At 40.2% G+C, this 24,982-nt stretch overlaps 1 long non-coding RNA gene across 3 annotated transcripts; it reads left to right on the plus strand.

Moving 5' to 3' along the window:
• Positions 1-16,741: 16,741 nt before the first annotated feature.
• On the plus strand, positions 16,742-24,687 carry LOC104219580 (uncharacterized). 3 transcript variants are annotated; one of them, XR_011402280.1, is made up of 4 exons: positions 16,742-17,292; positions 20,060-21,459; positions 22,217-23,260; positions 24,361-24,687. It is a non-coding gene; the product is annotated as an uncharacterized lncRNA (long non-coding RNA). The 3 variants fall into 3 exon arrangements; XR_709308.2 differs by having other exon boundaries at positions 21,213-21,459; XR_011402279.1 differs by lacking the exon at positions 16,742-17,292 and having other exon boundaries at positions 18,975-21,459.
• The last annotated feature ends 295 nt before the right edge of the window (positions 24,688-24,982 follow it).

A 24,982-nucleotide genomic window follows, 5' to 3' on the forward strand; every position in this document is an offset into this window, starting at 1 on the left:
CACGTCTTTCTTTGTTCTCGGGGGAGGTAGATCTCTGATGGATTTTATCTTAGTTGGATCTAGCTCGATTCCTCTCCTGCTTACGATGAAGCCCAAAAGTTTGCCTGACGGAACTCTGAAAACGCATTTGGCTGGGTTCAGCTTCAAGTCATACTTCCTTAATCTCTCAAAGAATTTCCTCAAGTCTTGGATGTGATTATCCTGCGTCCTGGACTTGACTATCACATCGTCCACGTACACCTCTATTTCCTGATGCATCATGTCATGGAAAATGGCAGTCATGGCCCTCATGTAAGTAGCCCCAGCATTCTTCAAACCAAATGGCATGACCCGGTAACAGTAGGTGCCCCAAGGCGTGGTGAAGGCAGTTTTCTCGGCGTCCTCTTCATCCATCAATACCTGATGATACCCAGCGTAACAATCTACGAAAGACTGTATCTCGTGTTTGGCGCAATTATCAACGAGGATGTGGATGTTGGGCAGCGGGAAATTATCTTTAGGACTTGCTCTGTTCAGATCTCGGTAATCTACACATACCCGAGTTTTCCCGTCCTTTTTTGGTACTGGAACCACATTTGCCAACCATGTTGTATATTGGACTACCCGAATCACTCCCGTTTTCAGTTGTTTGGTGATCTCCTCTTTAATCTTGTCACTGACCTCAGTTTTGAATTTTCGTTGCTTTTGTTGAACTGGAGGACAATCAGGATGAATCGGCAATTTATGAACCACTAGATCAACACCTAGTCCCGGCATGTCATCATATGACCAAGCAAACACGTCTTTAAATTCAAAAAGAAGTTGAATTATCGCCTCTCGCGTTTTCTTGTCCGTGTGAATGCTTATCTTGGTCTCCCGGATTTCTTCCGGGGTTCCTAAATTTACCGGTTCAGTGTCATTCAGATTCGGCTTAGGTTTATTCTCGAAATATTCCAACTCTCGGTTTATCTCCCTAAAAGCCTCTTCCGCATCATATTCTGATTCTGGGTTCATTAATTCGCAGTTAAATAGCTCATTGTGACCTGGGCGTGAAGTCCGCGAGCATGTCATATTTAAAGCCGCATTATTATAACTGAAAAGAAAGGTAAAAGGAAAAATAACAAAAATCAGAACAAAAGAAAGAATGGGAAAGCAATGATGATTTTTTTTATTTTTCTTTGGAAAGTTGGAAGACAACAATGTTTACAACTTAGGAATTCAAAACAACATTTGAAAGGAAGAAAACGTTCAAGTTATGTCCTGGAGATAACTTGTGACACAGGAAAGGTGGCAGGACAGGTCTACCCGGACTTCCGTCTAGTCGGGAATGGCGTGGCCTCCCAGTTTTGAAGTTGGGCGTTCGGCCCCATGTACAGCATTGCAGCAGTGCTTGTGCCTTCACCTGGTTGAACCATGTGGACCTCGTAGAGCATTTCCCTCATCGCCCCACATATCTCCTCGATTTCCTCAGCTGTGAAGACCTCATCATCTTCTTCTTCAACGTACCTTGGCCTGATGAAAGTTGCATATAAATCCGGCAGTGGTTGAGGTAACTTCCAAACCTCATTTTTCCTTTTCTTTGCCCACTCTTCGTCTGCTGGAGTAGGTTTGAAACCTAGTCCAAAAGGTTTCTTGGTGACTGGCAAAGTAATGGGTTCTGTTATTCCCTGAAGGGTTCGTCCAAGCCCCTTCCCTGGCCTAAATCCATGCCGGATCATCTCTTTGGCCACCATAACCGAGGCGTTAGACAAGAAAGGCTGGGGGCAGGGTATTCCCTCTTCGTGCTGCTCTGCCAGTACAATCTCAAAAGCTTGATAGACCGTATGTTCGCTCCCTTCTCTCGGTTCCAGATATGGGGTGGATGGGTCCCGATAAATAGCATGCTCATCTTCCCCATGGACCACGATCTCTCTGTCTTCGTACTCGAACTTCACCATCTGGTGAAGAGTGGAAGGCACGGCTCCTGCCGCATGGATCCAAGGTCTGCCAAGGAGAAAATTGTAGGATGTATCCATGTTGAGCACCTGGAAGGTTACTTGAAATTCGACTGGTCCTATGACCAACAACAGGTCTATTTCTCCCATGGTATCTCTCTTGATGCCGTCGAAAGCTCTTACGCAGACATTGTTGGGTCGGATTCTTTCGGTCCCAATTTCCATTCTTTGCAGCGTGGAGAGCGGGCAAATGTCAACACCCGAACCCCCATCCAACATTACCCGCTTGACATAATAGTCTTCGCATTTAACTGTTAGATGCAAAGGCTTGTTGTGTGTCGCTCCTTCCGGGGGTAAATCATTCTTGCTGAAAGAGATTTGGTTGACGGCGAAGAATCTTTCTGTCATCCGCTCTAGTTGTTCAACCGAGGTTTCAACTGGCACATATGCTTCATTCAGGGTCTTCAGTAAGATCTTTTGATGCTCGGCCGACCTCATCAATAATGATAGCATGGACACTTGCTCGGGGTACTTGCGCAGTTGATCTATCACTTCGTAATCCGGCATTTTCATTTGTTGGAAGAACACTTCCGCTTCTTCAACACTTACGGGCTTCTTTGGCGGGAAGCGCCTTTGTGTGGCGTTGTTCAGTTCTTGGGTATTTGAATACCTTCCAATGAAAGTATTTTCTGGAAGTTCTCCCATGACCTCTTTACCTTTGTACATTACCAAAGTCTTTTGATAATTCCACGGCACTGTGGACGGGTTGGTCATTGGCTTTTGTGGCACGCGTCCGATAACCACTGGCTCATTCAGCCGAGGTGGTTGAATCGTCCCCCGGACCACATAGGCCCCTTTTGGCACGTACATAGGTTTTGTCTTTTTGATCCCGAAGTTCTGCGTCTTCTCAGCTCGACCTCGTGGTATGTAAAGAACTCCATCCCCTACCGGTACCACTTTCTTCTCCACCTTCTTTTCAAGTTCTTTCTTTATAGCCTTGGCCTCCCCCCCTTTCCTGGTTTCTGGTCTGTTTCGGGCCTCTTCCCCGTGTCGACAATGGCAATTATGGCTTTCAAAGCAGGGTCAAATTCTTTGTCTTCGCAAATCATTCCGATCAGCGGCCCATTATTGTGAGCAGGCAATGGATTGTTAGTCACATTTGGGATCTTCTTCGTCCCTTAGCACTATTTTCCCTTGCTCTATCAAATTCTCGACCACTCTTTTCAACGACCAGCAATCATTTGTATCATGTCCCTCGGCCCCTGAATGATAGGCGCATCTGACTCCAGCTTTGTAAGAAGGTGATGTCGGGTTTTGCCTTGTTTGAGGGATTGGTTGCAAGAAACCCAATTGGACTAGCTTAGGGAACAAAGTAGAGTATTGCTCACCGATGGGCGTGAAAGTCCGCCGTCGAGGTGGCTCCTGAGGGCGAAAGTTATTCTGCGGGGGTTGTGGGTTATAGTGGTTGCGGTAAGGAGGCTGATTTCTGGGAGGTGGAGCTGGGCCTCGGTTGGCTTGTTGTGGTGGATGGGCATAAGGTTGGGCATTCATGACCATATAAGGCTGATGAGCATATGCCAAATTGGAGTGGGGGAAATAGTGTTTTGGGGTTCTTTCCGGGAAACGGGGCCTGGGATGACGATACTCCCTTGCTTCCGAGGCTGCCATAGTTGTTTCTTCTTTCTTCTTCCCTCTGGTCATTCCTCCGGACCCGCTTTGGACGGCCTGGGAGGTTGCCCTTATGGCTGCTTGACTCAGAATCCTACCTGTTTTCAGACCATTTTCTACCATCTCTCCAATCTTGATCGCTTCCGCGAATGGCTTACCCATGGCTGACATCATGTTTTGGAAATAGTCAGATTCTTGAGCCTGGAGAAAAGTAGTGACCATTTCCACTTCATCCATGGGAGGCTTCACTCTTGACGCCTGTTCACGCCACTTAATAGCATATTCCCTGAAGCTTTCTGAAGGTTTCTTCTTCAAATTCGACAGCGAATTTCGGTCTGGCGCAATGTCGATGTTATACTGGAATTGTTTCACAAAATCTCTGGCGAGATCATCCCATATATGCCATCGGGACATTTCCTGGTCCATATACCATTCCGAGGCTATCCCTACTAGACTTTCCCCAAAATATGCCATTAGCAGTTCTTCTTTTCCGCCGGCTCCCCGCAATTGGTTGCAGTATTTCTTAAGATGTGCAATGGGGTCACCGTGCCCATCGTATTTCTCGAACTTTGGGGTCTTGAAACCCGCTGGCAGGTGCACGTGAGGGAACATGCATAGGTCGGCGTAAGAGACGCTCTTCTGTCCGCTCAATCCTTGCATATTCTTCAAACTTTGTTCAAGGCTTCTCATTCTCTTGGCAATCTCATTTTGTTCTGCAATTCTGGGGTTCTGATCTTGCCCGGGTGCAAGCTCGCACTGAGGCGGTAGAGGATTAGTGCTGGTAGCGAACCTAGTTGGTTCCATTGAGAACGATGGTGCTTGGAATGTAAAAGAGGATGAGTCAAAGCTTGGTTTGCACGTGGCGGGCTGTGCCGTAATCGGGCAAGGCGATGCAGTAAAGATGTTCATGCTTGCATCGGTGGCTGACATTCGGGGATGAGGCTCAGAAGGCGATCCAGCAGAGAAGGCTGAGGTGGCTGGGTACCCGAATGGGGTAGCAGGATAATTTATGGGGACATTAGAAGTCCCACTTGACCTGGAGAATAATTCAGGGAATCCGGGGACGACACTTGGCGGCTCTTTCCCATTATTCCAGTCGTCCAGCATTTCCAACATGCGGAGCTGTAGGATTCTATTTTCCTCCGCAGTTGTGGATTCAGGTGTGAGGACGGCTGAGATCGAGCTCTCCTCGGAAACAGGGATTGTTTGCAATGGAATTTCTGAAGACATTTCCACACTTCCTTTTGACCGGGTGAAGTAAGTGTGAGTACTGCTTCTGGTCCTAACAACAGGTAGTTGAACACTTCTCCTTGACCTCGTGAAGTATGAGTGCGAGGCCAGACTTTCACCAAACCAAACGTCTTTTCAAAAACCCTGGAAGATACTCAACGACAAATGCACGGTTAATTTGCAGCAAATAACAGATAGTCAATCTCACGTTGGGCATGATGCACCTATACAGTTAAGTGGACTACTATATGTTTGCTACGAGAGCAACGCGTCATTCCGGCATTTTTCCTCTTATTAGTTTTCCCCTTTTTTATATATATATATATTTTTTTTTTCTTTTATTTATTTTTTTATTATTATTTTTTTTGCAGTAAAAGAAATGCGACCGGATCCGATGAGGATTGCCTACGTATCACAATGCCTACGTGAATCAGATCATTACGTAGTTCGAAAAACACAAATGAGCGTAAAAGAAGCAACCTCTTTATTGTTGAAATGGTCTATTACAAACTACATTTTGCAAAAGAAAAAGCGAACTTTGAAAATAAACCTAGACTCAAAATAGACTAAAAATCACTCTGATGGGAAAAACAAGCAGAAGATGCTAAGATACAGATTTGACCTATGAGTGCATTATGGTTTTGAAAATTGGTGTCCGCGGGACATCGTTCGGCCTCACCGCGGTCCTAGGCGTGAGATCCCTCTCAAGTTGCTCCAGCTCATGCATAGTCTGCTTGACATAACCCATTACCGCCGAGAGGACGGTAACGCTGGACATGTTCTCACATCGTAGACATCGTCTGGTGATGGCATGGGCAATAGCCTTGATCCAATCTCTGGTTTGCTTTTTCTCTACGAGTAGGCGTTTTATCTGATCGCTACATATCTTGAATACTTGAGCATCCTGTATATGCTGATGCTTCAGTCGCCATACTTCCAACTTTATCTGGGCTATTGAGTCGTACCAGTATCTGCTCTCAATTTGGAAATCCTTGGCCTGATTAGCTGCTTTGATCTCAAGTGCAGCCATCTCTCTCTTTATTTTAGCAACAGTCTTCTCGTGGTCGCCTTCCAATTGATTCAGGTATCGGCGATGCTTATCTGCTCTTGTATCCCACTGTGCCCTGAGCTCTGCTATGACGTTTTCAGATTTCTCCAAACCATCTTGCCATTCCCTGATTTCACTTTTAGCCTTTTTATCAGTTGCTCGTCTGATCGACGCCTTGGCTGTTTATCCGCATCCACCCTTATCTGTTTGATCTGGGCTCTAAGCATTTCGTTTTCCTGAATTAACCTGTTCCGCTCTCCCAGATTGGTAGCAACTTGTACGTTGTGCTCATATTTCAAGCTTCCCACTTGTTGCTTTAACCTGCTGATTTCGGCGCAATAGCCTCTTTCCTTCGCTAACCAATCCCACTGCCTTTGCGATGATTCGGTGAAATTCCGGATGTGGGGTCTCTTAGCTGGCCTTTCATGCTCAAGTTCCCTTCTATACCATGCAAGGTAACCTGGCGCCGTCTCTCCTTTGGCTCGATCCCGCACGCAAGTATCTGATTTCAAATATTGACACTCACTCCAGATTTGGCGAATCTTTGCTTCTGGGAATTGTCCGTTAGGACTTATCTCAACTGCTTGAGTGCTAAGATCTTCCTCATGAGGTACTGTCTGGCATCTTCCGAACTGTCTCAAAACTCGGCAGGGTGCGTAAGGTTGAATGCTCTTAAGCCCCATCAGTAAGAAATGAGTTTTAGCTGCAGACATATATAGGATCTCATCAACAGGCAACCATCCCAACGTCCATTGTATTTGGCTGGCAGTAAGAGCTTGAAAGAACGAGGTCCATGCCAGGACTCCTTTGGGCAAACTGATCTCTTTGGTTCTCGTGTAAGATTCTTCTATGCAGGTCTTTTCCGGGGAACCATGGCTCAAAATCTCGGAATGATGGCAGAGGTGCTCGGTCATCCATATCTGTAGGAGCAAGTTACAACCTTCGAAGAAATTTCCCCCAGCTTTACAAGCTGTAAGAGCTCGAAAGATGTCAGATACCACCATTGGCGCGAGAGTACTGTCACTTTGCGTGAGTAAAGTGCTGACGACCCCAGATATCTTCAAATCAATGTTTCCGTCTTTCCTTGGAAATACCAGAAGGCCCAGGAACATCATCATGAACGCTACCCGTCTGTGCTTGTCCCACTTCTGACGAACTCCTTTGCTGCACAGTTTGTTGATTGGATTATTGAATCCCCCCTCATGACCGTACCTATCATATATGAAGCATGGAGTACAAAATCCGGCTGCCAGATCCGGGTTGTGGACTGTTCTAGGTATCTTCAATGAATCTAGGAACCGATGTACCGTGACGACTCTTGGGGCGACCAAGTATTTTTCCCTCAAGGGAAGTTCAGTATTCCCGATGTATCCGGCCATTTCTTCCAAAGTCGGGGTGAGTTCAAAATCAGAGAAATGGAAAACATTGTGCGTCGGGTCCCAATAGGTAACCAAAGCTCTTATGATATCTCCCCGAGGCTGGATTTCCAACAAACCCACAAGACCTTTCAGATATTTCTTAACCTCGTTTTGTCCTTCAACACCTAGATCATTCCACCATAGCCGTAACTTGACAGGGATTTTGGTCATTATTGAAAAATGTTCATTTTGCATCGTGCTCATCCTGCACATTTATTAAGGTGATTTTAACAAAAAATGACTTGACTCAAAATATTTTACAGAGGGGATCAAGTTTTGAACACGGCCTTTAAACACTTCGGGGACGAAGATTTTAAGGCTATGTGGGTCAACTGGACAAAAATGCTAAACAAGACCCAAATGTGGCTGTTTATGCAAAGTCAGCCTTCTGGCGTCCCTTTTCGGAATCATTCGGCTATTTATGACAAAACAGCGTCACCTGACTTATTTATGACTCTTTAAAAATTCGACACATCTCTTTTTTTTATTTTTTTATTTATTGATTTTGGCTATTTTAGCAAAATGGGGTTGAACCCGACGAGGGTTGCCTACGTATCTCACATCTGGTGAGAATCAAACCGGCGTAGTTCGAGAATACCGTAAATAGAAAAAATCAAATAAACCTAGAAATCAAGAATACGTATTTTTATTATATTTTTTTCTTTTGGCAAAGAGATAAAGACTAAAGAAAATATTATTATTTTTTAGGAAATATTTGGACCATTAGTCTGAATTTATAAAAGGGGTACTACGAAAGAGACAATATTTTTTTTTTTTTGAATTATGAATCTCCGTTTTTTTTTTTTTACTTTTAAATAAATACCTTCTCTTTTTTTTGATTTTGGAAGTGATAAAAAAAAGAAAAATTTTATATATTTTTTTTAATAACTCAAACTAAGAAGACAAATTTTGTTTTTATTCCTTTTTTAGAAAAAATTCCGGCGAGGTTTTGACACTACTTGGACATTGGTTCTATTTTTCCAAAATAAGTAATTATCTCCCTATGCCGCTATTTTTCTTCTTTTTTTTTTTTAAAAAACCGGTCAGCATGCGGAACCGAGGCAAATAAATGCGCAAAACAAATAGGATGCAGCAGGGTGGTCTTTTCATTTCAGGTTGCCTGTCCTAGACGGACCCAACCCCTGTGTTGAGTCCCCTAAGTCAAATGCAACATGATGCAGATAAGCGTTCCTACTAGGGATCCGGCATGAAGTCAAGTTATTCTAGGTTCGTAACCTGGGTATTTGTTCTAGACTGTGTACCCGAGCGGACAACTCGAGTCGAGGAGGGGGCTACGTACCGGGGACCCGCGAGATCGTCCGGCTTTGTAACTTGTCCGACCTCTTTCTTATTTCAGGTATTGACACTAACAGAATAGGGAGTCTCGACCAGCGAGCTTCTCCCCGGAGGTAAGAAGAGAAGGGTTTCGGCACAGTTTATATACAGTTCAGATAATATCAAAGCGGTAAAAGACAACATTTAGCACGTTATGCAAAAACATGTAATAAAGATCAGATAATAAAGCCAAATATAACAATTATTCTAAGCTCGAATTCTTGAACCCTGAACCAATGGTTCTGGGTAAATGTCCCCAGCAGAATCGCCAGAGCTGTCACACCTCCTTTTTGCGCGCCCGCCCCGAAGGGTTAAATGCGCGAGGGGAGTTTTTCTAATTTAAGTGACAATATTCGAAATGGGATTATTTATTTAATTCAGAGTCGCCACTTGGGAAAGGTTTGGCTTTTGGTGTCCCAAGTCACCGGTTTATCTTGAATCCCAAATTGAGGAAATTTTCAACTTTCCCAAATGAAGTCTGCGAACCAGAAATTCTAAGTAAGGAATTCTGTTGACCCGAGAGAAGGTGTTAGGCACCCTCGAATCCCGTGGTTCTAGCACGGTCGCTTAAATTGTTATAATGGCTAAATATCTGATTTAAATACAATGTTATGACTTACATGCTTTTATTAAGTTTAAACCGCTTTTATCATTATCACTTATTTTATAGAATTGCAACGTCGTGAAAATGCATCTCGAACCACGTCACAATCAATGCGCCCGTGATTGTCAACACATTTTGACTTCGTTGAGATTTGGATTTGGGTCACATCAATGTGCACCCGAATTTAAGAATATGATTTTAATTAAGTCGCGCCTAAAGAACCTAACGCATTATTATTTTTGAGAAGGCCATGAGATTCACTAAACGGCCTAGCCTGAATTCTAAATATTTATTATGATTATTTATCGAGGGCCCCGCAATTTTGCATTTTTTATTTGGCGAGGCTCGTCTCTATTTTAGAAAGGATATCCTAAAGTGGCTACATTTCTAATACATTTGTCCCTAAAATTAGAAGAAAAGGTACATGCTAATTTAATTATATGCTTTGGCCTGATCCGGATTCTTATAATTAATTATTTACAAAGTTAAGAAAATGTTATACTTTAATGGAAAAATGCTTTAATCTGACAAGAAATCACATACGAGCTAACGAAATATAACACTTAATCCGAACATTTCTTGAGTTGAACTTAACTAAACTTATTTAGGCTAGATTAAAGGATTTAGCTACTAGATATTATTACCAATGGGACTTTGAATGTGACCCTATGTACTGCCTAATGGAACCCAAAAAAAAAAACTAAAATGAAACAGAAACAGCATTGTACAAGGTCGGAGTATACGTATCCCGTACTAACAAACAACTGACGAACTAACACAAAGGGCTAAATTCAATCGAGTATCAGTACATACTTTCACACTATTGAATTATAAACTAATCAATTTTTTACAGACCCGTTAATGTACCATGAATATTACAACAAATACTTGAACTTCTTCAACCTTTTCATTTCATGCTTTCAAACTGTTTCAGTTACATCAATATGGGACTTGAAATGTGTACCTGGAATGCTGAAATGCAAAGAGGAAGAAGAGAATAACAGGGAAGATCAGCAGCAGTAGGAATCAGAGTAACAGCAGCGAATCAAAACAACACAGCAGAGCAGATTCTATTGCAAGGGGTGGAACTATAGTTGAAAAGAAAGTAGCCAAATGAAGCAGCACACAGTGTGGTGGAAACAAAACTTCAGACAATCCAATTCCGAGATATACCAAATGCAACAAAACACTAACAGTAATCTCGATTGAAACTTAGAAGAAGCAACACTACCTAACAAATTGACAACATATGAACTTCAGACAAACAAAACCAAGTTTCTGATTTCCTAATCTGTTTTATCTCTTTCTTGCTCTCTTTCTATTTTTGTATATATGTGTATCTATGTATGTCTCCAAACCTCTCTTCTCAGATCTCTCTTGATCTCCTCTATCTTTTCCTTAACAATTTCCCTCTGTCTCTCTCTATTATCAGATGTCTTCCCTTAAAACTGATGGAAGTCCTCCTCTTTTATAAGCCTAAAGTCTGCCCTTTAACAGCCTGTTAGATTAATCAGATACCCCTCCCATGTGTTGTCCCTTTTCAGTTCCACTTAGCTATTTAATATTAGAAACCCATCACATTCCCTGACAGACTTACCCTTTTGAAAGAGGTTTAATACTTCTTAACTAAAGTAGGGTAATGGGCAGCAGAATATATATCTGACAGCATGTGCTGTCGATTATTTTATTCAAAAGCCCTTATGCAGGGCACAGGCTGTGCACAAATGCACCTGTGGTGCACAAATGCACATGTTGTGCAGAAAGTGCACATGCCCTCCAATTCAGAAGTTAAACAAACATTCCTTTTACATTTCTGATTCAAATTAACAACTATAAGTAAACAAACTCAGTTCCTAATTGATTCAAACAAATGTGTCCAGAAGCAAATCGATTTGTTATTGTTCAGGCAATTGAAACTAATTGACGACACATGTCGACTCGATTATATTAATCATAACATGCACAATCGTAGCCAAAAATCAGACATTTAACAGTATCGACACATGATTTGAATTATACTGACTAAACAAAGTGGTACTCGAGGAATCAGTTGATCAGTCAAAATTTGAAGCTCAATTATTCGCACAGCACATACATACATACGCATTATCAGAATAGGAGAGGGATTCAAACAAACACAGAGGTTCAGGTAAAGTGGACAAACAACAGTTGATAAAAATTCAAAGACACAAATTAAAACAAAACATGAACAGACCTTTAATCAATCACATGGACTAACAGAAATAAGAAAAGAAAAAGCAAAACTCACCTTAAATCTCGAAAAAAAATCAAAAGCCTTAACTTGGACTCGGACAGACCTTTCTTAAGGCTGAAAGGACTTTAATCGAAGTGTTTCTCAGATGAGAAACACTTCGATTAAGGTCCATTAGACCTTAATCTCTTCGGCTTGAACAGACACGGAACATGCACGGAGAAAACTAGGGTTCAAAAATTAGATCTGGGATTCGTGTTTCCCTGGTTAGATTCGGACCAAACCAAGCATGGTTTGGTCACGAGAGGGGTCTGGGGACTGTCTGGTGTGAAGTTGAGGTCGATTGGTGTAAATCGGGTTCCAACTCGAATCTTCAAATGAAGATTCGAGAAGGTGGGAAGGGATTCGAACTAAACGGCCAACAGATCAATGTTCAGGGCGGTGATGGGGTTCTATGGTGTTCAGGCGGAGGTCACCGGCGTTCATGCCGCCGGGTTTCTGGTGAAGGGAGATGGGGGCGGCTCTAGGGTTCCGGGGTTCTTTGTGAGGATGATGAAAGGCAGGGGTATTTGGATAGGGGGTGGGGTATGAGGGGAAGCTTATATATGGAGTGGGTGAATGGATCTCAGCCGTTGGATGAGGCACGATGAAGGGCCAGGATCCTTCAGCTCGAGGGAAACGGTGTCGTTTCAGGTGTTGGGGTCAAAGTTGGTTCGGGTAACGGGTCGGGCAAATGGGGTTATGGGTGAGAGATCCGGACCGTTGGATCAGCTTGGTTTGAATGGTTGGGATGGATTGGCATTGAAACGACGTAGTTTTGGTGTTAAACTACGTCGTTTTGCTGCCTGGGGAGTGGGCTGTGCGGACTGGTGGATTGGGCCATTCATTTGGGCTTCAGATTTTATAATGTTTGTGGCCCAAATTCATTTTAAAACAAATTTTCCCCTCTTTTTTTCTTTATTTCTAATTTCCTAAATACACAACCTAATTAAATAAAACTAGACACCATTAATTAACACTTAACATATTTATTTAACGCGTATAAAATGTTAAAAGTAGGTAAACTTAAACAAAGCAACAAATCAGGACAAAAGAAATGCGTATTTTTGTGATCTCCTATTTAACAATCGGATTACGGTTCACATTACGCACGAAACATACATTTTGTATTTTGTTTTAATAAAAAATGGGCACAAAATCAAAAATAATTAACAAAGTGCCATGTAAAATCCAAATTTGCATAGCAGGACCATTTGTTATTTTTTTTTAATTCTCTTGGAGCGATTGTCGCGCGAAACAAAAATCACGTGCTCACAATTGGTGAAAACCTTTACAGACACCATAAGGCGATAGTGAGTTGAGAAAAAGAACAAAATGAGAGAGGCTTGATGGTGAAAACCCTCCGGGCACTACAAGTCGAATAAGGATCGTGAATCAGATTAGATAATCGGAGCATTGAAGCCCAGTTCCACGGTTTAGGGGTATAACAAGAGTTGAACATCAAACTTATTTGACAGATTAGGTCACTTAATCAACATGTGCATGTCATGGTCATTAGAGTTGGTATCCACATCTGATAGGTTTCTACTCTACTTTGTAAATTTCTTGTTAGGAATCATCTCTTTCCATTGTCCTTTACTTTGTTCCTTTTGTCTTGTTTACTTCCTCTTCCTGAGTCTGTTTGGTCAGAACAAGTGAGAAATGACTTCAAAATTTGCCACCAGCTTTCCAATTGCACAAAACGGGATATGGCTAGCACATCAAAGTGTCATAAGTCAGGAAAGAACAACAAGCGCACCGAGTTGGTAACAATCGACATGCTTTGGGATCCATGTGAAATACAAAGGTTTGGTATATATCAATTCATGAACAATGCAACAGATGGAGGGTGTTAGGTGAACGGATCAAATGTATTTTCTGTGATAAGATTGACAAAAAAAGCGATTAACCAGGGACAAGCAAGATCTTCCAAGCAGAAATCAAAGTTATCATGGCAAGTGAAGGAGCAATAGACCTCAAGGCCAGTGGTTTAAGTCAAGAAAGAACAGCATACGCACTGAGGGGGTGGAAATTGACGTTCTTTGGGATTCATGTGAGACACAAAGGTTTGGTAAATGTCAGTTCATAAGCAATGCAACAGATAAAGGGTATTGGGTCTAAATGGAGAATAGGTATTTTCTGTGATAAGGGTGACAGAGAAAGTGGTTAGTCAATAAACAAGCAAGGTATTTGAGTGGAAATCAAAGTTATCATGGGAAGTGAAGGAGCAATCGCCCTCAAAGTCAAGGCCACAAACCAACCACCATATTTTTAAACTAACAAGATTTTTTTTATTTGAAACAGGGGCAGAAAATTTTGTTTGTTTCGGAGAAACTCTCTGTAAGGAAAAGCAAGCACCAGACAGGTTTGACCGTAAATTCTCAGGACCCTCCTGGAAAATGGGACCTAGTTTAAAATTCAAAACAATCATGAATAGAAAAATCTAGTATAAATGTACCCCAAAGAAATATAAGTTGACTTTGAAGTTTTCATTCTTAGGATAGGATTCAATTCGAATTGTTAGGACCCTCCTGAATAATGGGACCTAGCCTCAAGATTTCTGTTAGATAACAAGATTTAGCATGAGTTCTATTGTAGGATAGTATAATTCAGCCGTAAAAGTTGTCACTCTTAAGATAATACTTGATTTTTGACTTTCAAGACCCTCTTGGTTAATGGGATGTAGTTTTAAGACCTTCTTAGATAACCAGATTTAGCGGTAGTCATACCTTTAGAAAGCATAATTCAGCTTTTTAAAAAAACTGTCATTTAACTAGGAGTTGTCAGGACCCTCGTGTATAATGGGATCTAGCTTTCAAATTCATAAAAATATTCGATAAACACTCACATATGTGCCCAGCTACCAAACTGGGGCAGACAATTTTCTTTGTTTTGTCTATTTTGTTGAAATCAGGCGCCCACCTGGAGAGCACGGGAATACAGTTCAAGTTCAGCAATCAGGCGCCAACCTGGAGAGCACGGGAATACAGTTCAAGTTTAGTAATCAGGTGCCCACCTAGAGAGCACGGGAATACAGTTCAAGTTTTGGCAATCAGGTGCCCACCTGAAGAGCACGAGAATACAGTTAAAATTTTGGCAATCAGGCGCCCACCTAGAGAGCACGAGAATACAGTTAAAGTTTTGGCAATCAAGCGCCCACCTGGAGACCACGAGAATACAATTCAAGTTTGGTAATCAGGCGCCCACCTGGAGAGCACGAGAATACAGTTCAAGTTTCGTAATCAGGCGCCCACCTGGAGAGCACGGGAACATAGTTCAAGTTTTGGCAATCAGGCGCCCACCTGGAGAGCACGGGAATACAGTTAAAGTTTGGGCAATCAGACGCCCACTTGGAGAGCACGAGAATACAGTTAAGTTTTGGAAATCAGGTGCCCACCTGGAGAGCACGGGAATACAGTTCAAGTTCAGCAATCAGGCGCCCACCTGGAGAGCACGGGAATACAATTAAAGTTTTGGCAATCAGGTGCCCACCTGAAGAGCACGAGAATATAGTTCAAGTTCACCAATCAGGCCCCCACCTGGAAAGCAAGGGAACACAGTTAAGTTTCGGCAATAAGGCGCCCACCTGGAGAGCATGGGAACACAGTCAAGTTCAGCAATCAGGCGCCCACCTGGAAAGCAAGGGAACACAGTTAAGTTTTGGCAATCAGGTTCAAGTTTTGGCATTCAGGCGCCCACCTGGAGAGCACGGGAATACAGTTCAAGTTCAGCAATCAGTCGCCCACTTGGAGAGCATGGGAATGCAGTTCAAGTTCAGCAATCAGGCGCCCACCTAGAGAGCACGGGAATACAGTTCAAGTTTTGGCAACCAGGCGCCCACATGGAGAGCAAGGGAATACAGTTAAAATTTTGGCAATTAGGCGCCCACCTGGAGAGCACGGGAATACAGTTGAAGTTTTGGCAATCAGGCGCCTACTTGGAGAACAAGGGAATATAATTAAAGTTTCGGCAATCAGGCACCCACCTGGAAAGCAAGGGAATACAGTTCAAGTTTCGGCAATCAGGCGCCCACCTGAAGAGCAAGGGAATATAGTTAAAGTTGTGGCAATCAGGCGCCCACCTGGAGAGCAAGGGAATACAGTTCGAGTTCAGCAGCCAGGCATCCACCTAGAGAATAAGGGAAAGCATCTCAGATTACAATTCAAGTCAACAACAAAAGAAGCTCGTGGTAAGAATGTGAGTCAACAGTCCGAGGTGATCAACAGAAGTGAGTCACAATAAGGAAAAAGAGAGAATGCCCGGTTTTGATCCGAAAAGATGAAGAAGAATGAGCTAGCACCTGCAACTAGCAAGCGTCAAGGTTCAAATCCAAAGTCTGCATGAAGAACCATTCAAGATTCAAGATCAAGCTTCAGAAGACTTATAGACAAGAATCCTGTAACTCGTAGTTGATAGGCTTAGCTAGTCTTTTTTATGTTTTGATTTTTGATGTAACATTAGGACCGCGGACCGAAACCTTGGCGGAACGGCACCTCGACCGGTTCTCCACCTCGGCATACTCCATCATCTCACTCACCTCTGAACTACACGTGGCCTGATTCCTTTATAGCCAAGGATATGTAGGCAGCTTAGATACCAGGGCTCGGTCATATTCCCTTTTTCTCAGTTTTAGTCTCTCCCAAATAAGGATCGGGTCAAAAAACCTGTCTAATCGTTCTTTGTCTGAAAACTTTTCGCGTTTCCAATCAAAGAGGGGCAGCTGTAGACATGTGATTTTTGACCCTCCCAAGATTTTTTATATTTTAGCACGTAAGTATTTAATTTAGGCCTAATATAGCTATTTCAATTCATTTTGACTTTTTACTTTATTTTATTACAAGAAAAATAAAAATTACAAAAAAAAAATTAGTTTATGTATTTTTCATAAATTTTAAAATTATACAAAAATAGTACCTTATTTTTATCTTTATATAATTTCGAAAACACAAAAATAGTTTCATGTTTAGTTTAATTAATTAGGATTAACTTTGGCATTATGTAGTATTTGTATCTTATTTTAAAAAGGAGTCAATTAAGATGTTAGAACACAATTTTAAGAGTTATAGAGCTCAATTCTTGGCCCAATACCCAATGTCAATTAAGCCAACCCCATGGACCCTTCTTGACATTTCTTTGGAATAAAAAATAAATAAAAAGATCCTAAGGACTTAACGCAAAAAGATTTACGGACTAATTGACAAATACACAAAAAATACATTTAAAACCTAGACCTATATTAGAGACTATCGCCTACAATGAGAGGGGGACAAAAAAAATACAGGGAAAAAACGGAGAAAGCAAACCTAGAGCTGAAATACTAAAAAGAACGCCTAGGGACAAAAAAGTCTGACCATCAGCGCCGTATAACTCCAAAAAAGACCCCATCCCCCTCTTGTCGTCGTCTTCCTCAACAGACCCCATAACCCGCTGCTGCTCCTCCACCTCAACCAGACCAACAGCCGCAGAACACAACACAAACGACCCCTGCTGCTTCTTCTGCCTCTTCCCATTCACGATAGCGTCGAACACGCCGGAAAACCTTCCCAAACCATCACCGTTTTCATCTCCAAACTCCACTCTAATCCAACCCCAAAATCTGTCCGGAAATCAACCACAAGAACAGATTAAAACCAACTGTTTTCCTCCATAATTACACCTCGCAAGGTCCGACTTTGTTATCTCATTTTGGTGAGTTAGAAGAGGTCAAAGTTTGAGGTCTGTTTGAATTCTCGTCCGATGCTCCGCTCTGCGAGTTTGGGGTGGAACGTCGCAGTTGATCTCCATTCCCAAAACTGAAATTCTTGTTTTCTCTGTACGCAACAAAGGTTAGAAATCTATCGAAGGATTCATTCTTTTAATCTTCTAATTATTTCTTACAATGCTTCTGTTTTTTTTTTAGATCGATTTAAATTTTGTTACTTTTTTCTTCTTTAGTTTTGTTTCTGCTTGTTTGATCGAGATTAATTTTACAAGTAACTAAAATGTAAGTTTCTCCATCTATGTTTTTTAGGCTAATATTATTGGACAAGTCCATGTTAGACTTAAAACGTAAATGGGTCAACATTTTAAAGGAAACTCTTTTTTTTTATCAATAACATGTGTGTTAACATTCTATTCTTTATTTGATATTATGTTGCTTGCTTTTCATTGTTCTGATATCTTGTTTCATGAAAGAACATTTGGTGTTAAGTTTGAAATTATTTTAGTAATTTAATAATAGCTAAAAATGGAGTCTTAAGTTGAAGAAACTATGGTGTATTAGAGAAATTGGGCCATGTAATTTTTAATGTGAGATTGATGAGATTTTGGGCTTTTAAATTTGATAGGTCACAACGAGGATTATGGTTCGGGAAGATAACAATGAAATAAAATTTACACTTCATCCACAAAAATAATTTCCATACTCTCATTACCTTACAATAATCTCAAAATTTAGGAAAATAACTCTTTAATATCCTAGTTTGCTTTAGGCGCGGCTAATAATGAATTATTATAGCTACGGGTACGGTTCCCGTGACGTAGTTGTGATACATATGTTATAAATTTAGGTGTGCATTTATGTGACCCAAATCCAAATCTCAATAACGTTAGATAAAACGTGTCGTGGACCGCGGGTGCATTTATGTGACGTGGTCCAAGATGTGTTTTAGATGACGTTGAATCTTTCTAAAAAATATCTAAATAAAAGCGGTTTTAAAGTTAAAATGCACATAGGCTTAAAAGTGTTTTAAAATCAGATAATTAGGCCAATAATAACAGTTGAGCGACCGTGCTAGAACCACGGAACTCGGGAATGCCTAACAGCTTCTCCCGGGTTAACAGAATTCCTTACCCGGATTTCTGTGTTCGTAGACTGTAAAACAGAGTCAATCTTTACTCGATTCGGGATTTGAACCGGTGACTTGGGACACCATAAATCATCCCAAGTGGCGACTCTGAATTTTAAATAAAATAATCCCGTTTCAATTGTCACTTTAAGTTGAAAAAAACTCTCTTATACCCCCTTTGGGTGGTAGGAAAAAGGAGGTGTTACACACACACACATATATATATATATATATATATATATATATATATATAGAGAGAGAGAGAGAGAGAGAGAGAGAGAGAGAGAGAGAGAGAGATAGTGTATTATATTCACTAAGTTTATTATGTATACTAAGTGTATAGTATAGTGTATTATATATACTAAGTGTATAGTATAGTGTATTATATATACTAAGTGCATAGTATACAAGTATATTCGATATATATAGTATAATATAGTATAGTTATAAGTCGATGAATCAATTATAACATATTAATTGATATAAGTCGAGACGTTTTGTTTTTAATATATATACATGCATCTGAGTAGGTTATAAGTCGATGAATCAATTTACAAGTGTATCAATACCTAAAAGAATCCGGCCCTGTGTTCCGAGCGCTTCATGTTCTTATATATATATATATATATATATATATATATATATATATATATACATAGACACACACACTCTCTCTCTATTGTACTACTTAACTGCATGTGTAGCATGTTAGAGTATATTTTAGTCTATTCATCCCTTGTATTACAAAAGTGTTAACGACTTACATTTATATTATTTAGATAGTAAATACAAAAGTGATTTTTAATTTTGACCAATGTTGACCTGAAAAGAGACCAACTTTCGTCGCTAATTATCCAGGAATTAAAATTAGCGACCAAAGTTGGTCGCTAAATTTAAATCAGATTTATTTATATTTTATATAATATTTAAAATAATAATATAATTGTTAAACGTTAGAACTGGGTCCCAGATTAGCAACCAAAGTTGGTCTCTATTTGAGTACGCGACCAACTTTGGTCGCTAACTTTGAATTATATTTATTTATATTTTATAATTTATTTTAAATAATAATATAATTATTAAAATTTTATAACTGGGTTCCATATTAGCGACCAAAGTTGGTCTCTATCTACTTACCCTTTAATTAGCGACCAACTTTGGTGGCTAATTTTAAATTATATTTATTTATATTTTATAATTTTTTAAAATAATATTATAATTATTAAAATTTTATAAGTGGGTCCCCCTTTAACGACTAACGTTGGTCGCTAATCTCAGTATTTCTTTGACTAAGCAAGTCTGACAATTCGGTCAATATTTTGACGAAATTATCGACCAAATAGCGACCAACCTTAGTCGCTAATGTATTTAAAATAATTATTTTATTATTTTCACCAATTTAGCGACCAACTTTGGTCGTTTTTCCTGACAGACCAACTTTGGTCGCTTTTTTCCGGAATTCTAGTAGTGTTTAATACTATTTCATCTTTTGTAGTACTCTCTTGTATTTGCTGTTCCTTATTGCCGTCTTCCTGTTTCTTCCCTTCAGTGTCGTGTTGCTCTTTTTTCTTCTTTTCAGCCCACCTATATTGAACCAGAGAATGTCCAATTCGCTTGCAATGTTTGTAGTATTTGGGCACTTGTTCATATTCTAACTTTTGAGTATAACCTTTTAAGGGCTAGTCCTCATCTTCTTGACCCACAAATACACTGTCCATTATTGATTTTGTGAGATCAATAATTACTCTAACTTTTGTCATCTCAGGTCTTGTTTTTGATCCAGTAGCTATGTCTAAAGTCTGTGTTACTCCAACTGGACTTAGAATCTGCTTAACATACTCCCAGTAGTGACAATGAAATGGCAAACCTGGTAATAATACTCAAACCAGGGCAAATGGGGAATGTTCATCCGGTTTGAAATCCAGTGTCCATTGTTCAAGCCACATTTGTTGTCCATATATATTTCAATTATCCGCTTGAAAAAGACATTCTTGCAATCCTCTTCATTACTAAAGTCCATAAAAACAGTTCTAAAACCATAAGCACCAATTTTGACATTACCTTTTATTGAGATTTTCTCGGCAAAAGAGCTTCGAATGATTTTAATTTTGGGTCTGGTCTTTAGAAATTTTCCGACTAATGTAAGTCGGCAATGTTGAGCCATCACTCCATAGTAATCTTTGGATTTGAAAATCACTGCTGGCATGCCATTATGAGTTGTTATTCTAGCCTTCACTTGGTATCCACTATTGACATTAGAGCTAGAGCTTTGCAGTGGCGGAGGCAGGATTATCGCCAAGGGTGTTCAAAAAAAGAAAAAAGTTAGAAAAGTTGCAGCTAGTGGAAATAGAACCAATGACCTTTCAAAGATTTTGACTAACATAGGCTTTTGGGCTATGTCAAAGGGATTCAAAATATAATATATAGAGGTAAAAAATAAATTTTATCTTACATATACCGTGTAATTTTGGTTAGGGTGAACACCCTTCCGCCCCCTAAATCCGCCCTGGGGCTCTGTATCACCGGTGGATAAACTGTGGTGGCATAGGTTGATTTGGGAATAATTTCTTCCATGGAGGTAGTCGCTCCAGCTAGAGGGTTCGAATTATTGCTAGGACGCGCCGATATTGGGCCGTCCGATGTGGACATGGAAGCGGCGCGTAAGTGCCAAGCGCTGAGTCTCTTAGAGACGTTAAGATTTGTCCGTTATTGTGCGGAGAGAATTTTTTGGACAGGGAACAAAAAGATTTTTAGGACCACGTTGATTTTACCCTTATTTCAATTCAATATATATCAAGCTTGTTACAGAAATCCAACTCGTAGATTATTTCTTATCTCTAGCATTGGATTCAATTCGTTCTTAGCCACGAGATCTATTTGCTACGTCAAGTGACATTATGTTTGATCACTGCTCAAAGGAAATCCTGGTTGTAGAAGAGCTTCTTGAAATGATTAAAGTTCAGCAAACTTTGGAGTTTTCGTTAAGGAGTTTCTAAGAGTTCTTTTCTCGCACTTGCTTTTGTGTTGCTGATCATCTCTTGAGGAAATATTGTGACAACAGTGTAATAGACGTTGATTATCTGACCCTGAAAGTTCATGATGCTGATTGGGAGCTTATCTGCAAGCAAAAGGGAAGGTTCCATTGAACCACATTTGATGTGCTAAGTACGTCTTCTTCTACATTGTAGAGATTTTTCTAAATTGAGCTAGATTGAGTTAAAGACATTTCAAGAAACCCATATTCCAGGTTACATTTTTTTCTTATTTGATGAAGAATTCCCGGATACAGATTTATTATCAAGAGTTTAACTTATATATTGATCGTGTAAGAACTTTTAAACTATCAGGTCAGCGAAATACAAGTATACAAGTAACTATCTATAGCAAATAAGATTTATAACATGTTACAACAAGTAAATTCACTGATACTATAAAGTTCTTTTAAGCATGTACAAAGTTAAATCCTAATGCCAAAATCTTTTATTGCTCTGAATATTTATTTCAGGATGTCTATTCAAAATTTGCTTAGGACCGAATGTCATAGTAATGGTTATGAAAATCTCCGACAACTCGTTCCATGTAAAATTGCATGTTATATTACAATAGATTTTCAGCATTTGAGACTTTTGCATTGTGGTGGATACCTATATTAATTGATCGCTGTAATTTCCATGACAAAAAAAACATATTCATTGCAGCAAAACCAGGCTTGGCTGGACTAGAACTGCACCAACCTGTTACGAACATGTCAAGAGTCTGATCCATAGAGCAATCATTCCATATCAATATCACATATAGCTAATATACCATTTAAGTGTTGTCAGAAGTGCCGTAACGACTCGACTAGTTATTTTGCTTTCTAGAACCTCGTTCTCTTATTTAAGACTTTTCATATGTGTTTTTCCTATTTTATGACTTGCAGGGGCGACTCGTTTGGTTCTGGAAAGGTTCAAATTGAATTCGAAATACTTAGTTCCATAATAGTGGCCTAAGGTGGCACAACACTTTGAGTAAACGACCACGGAATCGAGATTTGAAGGTTCCAATAGGTTTGTATGGTAATTTTGGACTTGGAAGTATGTTCGAATCGAGTTTTGGGTGGACCGGGAGCGTTTTGGCGCTTATTACCAGAAGTTGGCATTTGGAAGGTTTTAAACTTTTCTAAATTTGACTTGAAGAGGACTTTAGTGATATCGAACCCCGCTTGGCTTTCCAAGCCCGAAGATAGGTTCGTATTGTCATATCGGAGTTGTGTGTAAAATTTGGTTCAATTTCGAGTTGTCTAATTATGGTTTGTCGCGTTCGAAGTTAGTTGGAAGAAGTTTGAACTTTAGAAGTTGATTAGTTTGATTTGGGGTGTGATTCTTGGTTGTGATGTCATTTTTAAGTGTTTTGAGACGTTGCGTAGGTCCGGATTATGTTTATGGACTTATTGGTATAATTGAACGGGATTCTGGATAGCTCGGGTGAGTTTCGGACCACTCGAAGTAATATTGAAGTTGGTAGATTTTTTCTGGCGCTTGTGTATTTCGCGATCTTAAAGAAGAAATTTGGAGGGGGCGGCTATTGCTCTTTGCAAAAGTGAAGAAGTCCTCGAGAATGCGATGGAGGGCCTGGCTCCTCTTTGCGAACGCAGAGGAGGCCATACGAATGCGAAGAAGGAAGAGGAAGGGAAGGACTTGCAGACTTGGCCTTCGCGAATGCCGCAGTAGGTCCGCGAACGCGAAGGAATGGTAGAAGTGTTCTCCAGGAACTCGACAGAGCGATAGCAAACACGAAGAAAGAGACCTGGGCAGGGGAAGTTCTGTTCTTTACGATCCAGAGAGTGCTTCCGCGAGCGCGAAGAAGAAGGTCTTGGGTAGAATATAAGTTTTGTTTCGGGACTTAGTCTCATTTCATCACATGTTTTCTTGGCTTGAGCGATTTGGGAGTTTTTTGAAGGAGCATTTTCATCAAGTATCACTAGGTAAGTGATTTCTACTTATTCTGTGTAAAATACATGGATCAGGTGTGAGTTTTAACATAAAAATAGGTACAAATTATTGGATTTTCTTGAAAACCTAGAATCGATAAAAATGAGATTTGACAACGAAATTAATTATGAAATTAAAAATAAGTTATTTATTTGAGTTTGTGATGCCATGGTTAATATTTATCTTTAAAAAGTTCGAAAATCTAGAGTGCTTGAGCCTGAGGTTGACTTTTGTTGACTTTATGTGTGGGGTTGGAAATTGATTCTAATAATTAAATTATGAGTACTTGAGTATATGTTGATTGGTTTGCATGTTCCTTTGGCTAGTTTCGAGTTCTTCGACATCGATTTGAGGTGTTAGTAATGTGTTGGAGTCGAGTAGTAGACTTGGAAGCAAGGTAAGTCTCTTGCCCAATCTTGTAAGAAGGAATTATCCCCGTAGGTATTTTATTTATCATGTGCTTTATCGTATGGGTGCTATGTATGTACGACATGATGAACGTCCGTGTGTAAGCTAGATTTTTGTTTATGTCCGGGTAGAATTAGACCTACATCATGCCTTAACTGTACTACTTGAATTAATCTTGCATGTTTGATTACATAAATTCATAACTGAGCTTGAGACTAGAATTTGTGTATTTGACATAGCCTCTTACTTTACGTTTTGGAGGGATACTTAATTGATGGTAAAATTATGTTTTCTTTTGTATTCATATCTTCGTGTTGGGTTTATGTGATCGGTAGTTGTATGATCTATTCGCACGTACGTTCGCGAGTGGGGCTAGTAGCCCGATGAAAGTTTCTCTATTCCTGTGGGATCAAGACGTTCGCCTCGGTAGTACTATAAAATATCATTACGAATCGAGTCGTACGTCCTTGTCGGTATTATGAGATGCATCTATGGATCGAGCCGTACGATCACGCTGATGTTATATGATTGTGTCTTATACCGATATGCTTTTATATATATATTGTTATTGGGCCACTAGTAAATGCCAATGTCGACCCCTCTCCACTACTTCTTCGAGGTAAGACTAGATGCTTACTAGGTATGCGTTAAATTAGGTACTCATACTACACTTCTGATTGTGCAGGTACTAAGACAAGTACATCGGGTGGTCACTCAGGCGTGTAGTCGTATCAGGTGGAGACTTAGTGGTGAGCTATTTTTCATGCTTCGACCCCTAGCACTCGGAGTTTCCTTCCTCATATATTTACTTTATTCTGTCTATTTTCATTTCTGATAGTAGTTGTAGTGGTTTTGTATATTCTATTAGATGCTCATGCACTGGCGACACCAGGTTTTGGAGATTTTTAGTAGATGTTCATGGTTGTATTTGATATTTATAATATTTTGCCTTATGTTTTGTTCATATTTCGTGACTTACTAAGAATGAAAGTATTTTATCATGGTTCCTAAATCTATCTCCGATTTATTATTTAAATTCTTGATTTGTAAAATTGTTATAAACATTTGTTTGTGTTGATGGTTTACTATTGGTTTGCCTAATGATAGTGTTGGGCACTATCACTGCCTACGGTGAGAATTGAGTCATGACAAGTGAACAAATACCCGTCTTAGGACCCCTATTGAATGAATAGTGTAATGATCCGACCAATCGTTTTGAGCATTTGCACTTCGCTCGGTTGTTTGAGGGCATGAGTAGCTTCATATGATGCATTAGGACTTATGTGAATCGTCGGATTTGGTTTTCA

The sequence above is a fragment of the Nicotiana sylvestris genome, chromosome 9 (assembly GCF_000393655.2).
Source record: "Nicotiana sylvestris chromosome 9, ASM39365v2, whole genome shotgun sequence".
Classification (NCBI taxonomy): Eukaryota; Viridiplantae; Streptophyta; class Magnoliopsida; order Solanales; family Solanaceae; genus Nicotiana; species Nicotiana sylvestris.